The following is a 1,193-nucleotide window of genomic DNA, read 5'->3' as shown; positions in this document are numbered from 1 at the left end:
ACCGATAATAATGTCAGCATTGAAATCCAACGCAGAATCACTCTTGCCAAAAAGTGCTACTTTGGACTGAGTAGGCAATTCAGGGCTAAAGTCCTCTCTCGACGTACGAAAACCACGCTCTATAAGTCACTCATCATGCACGTGCTGGTACTTATATGGCGCAGAAGCATGGACAATAACAACATCCGATGAGATGGCTCTTGGAGTGTTTGAGAGAAAGATTCTGCGGAAAATTTACGGGCATTTACGCGTTGGCGACAGCGAGTACCGCAGACGATGGAACGATGAGCTTTACAACGACATGCACATAGTGCAGCGAATTAAAATACAGCGGCTCTGCTGGCTTGGCCATGTCGTTCGAATGGACACCGACGCTCCAGTGGTTAACGCTTCTGACTTTGAACATCGAATACGCAGGTTCGATCCCTGCTGAAGTCTAGAAAAAAGAAGTCTGATGAGGAGATGTGGTGATCTCCGAAATAGTGCTATAACTTCTACCGCTTAGACTTTGTTGCTTTTTCAATTTTTCCTAATAAACAATCGTGGTACCAAGCTCAATAACAATATAAAAAATTAAATTCAACAAGTTTTAATCACTGGGTAAACTTGATAAACGAAATATATTCTCTGGTTAAATTAATAAGCCTGCCCGGATAGCACAAAATCCTAAGCTTGATAAACATTTGGTGTTATAAAAGTTTTATAAAGCCCTACTTGTAATTAGGAAAAATGCCGGAAAAAAAATATAAAATTGATTGATTGGTTGATAAAAATAGAGAGGGAATTATCGCTATGACAATAGAAAGTAGAATAAAGATACCTCGTGTTGAAAGTAAAACCAAAAAAATATAAATACACTGTTAATCATAAAAAAATTTATGATTCGAAAAATAATTTTGAAATATTGTAAAATTTTATTTATTTTTTTTGGTTTTTTTAAGTCTAAGTTTTATTTACTTACAGTAACGAACAAAAGTTTTGGCACAGTGAATCTTTCGCAATATAGGCAAAGTATTTTTTAGAAAAATTCCAAGTACGCAGTATAATAATCCATTCAATTTTTGTTTATCAAAGTGCAAGTTTAAAGTTGCTTGAAAATCTGAATATAAAATTGCAAATTAGTATGCAGAGTTATTGAATTTTCCTGAGTTTTTCACAAGGTTTACACATTTGATTTTTATGTGTTTTGGTGT

The sequence above is a fragment of the Rhagoletis pomonella genome, unplaced genomic scaffold, assembly GCF_013731165.1.
Source record: "Rhagoletis pomonella isolate Grant_MI unplaced genomic scaffold, Rhpom_1.0 Rhpom_scaffold_00076, whole genome shotgun sequence".
Classification (NCBI taxonomy): Eukaryota; Metazoa; Arthropoda; class Insecta; order Diptera; family Tephritidae; genus Rhagoletis; species Rhagoletis pomonella.
The sequence above is the reverse complement of the archived record's forward strand: the minus strand, read 5'-3'. Positions refer to the sequence as shown.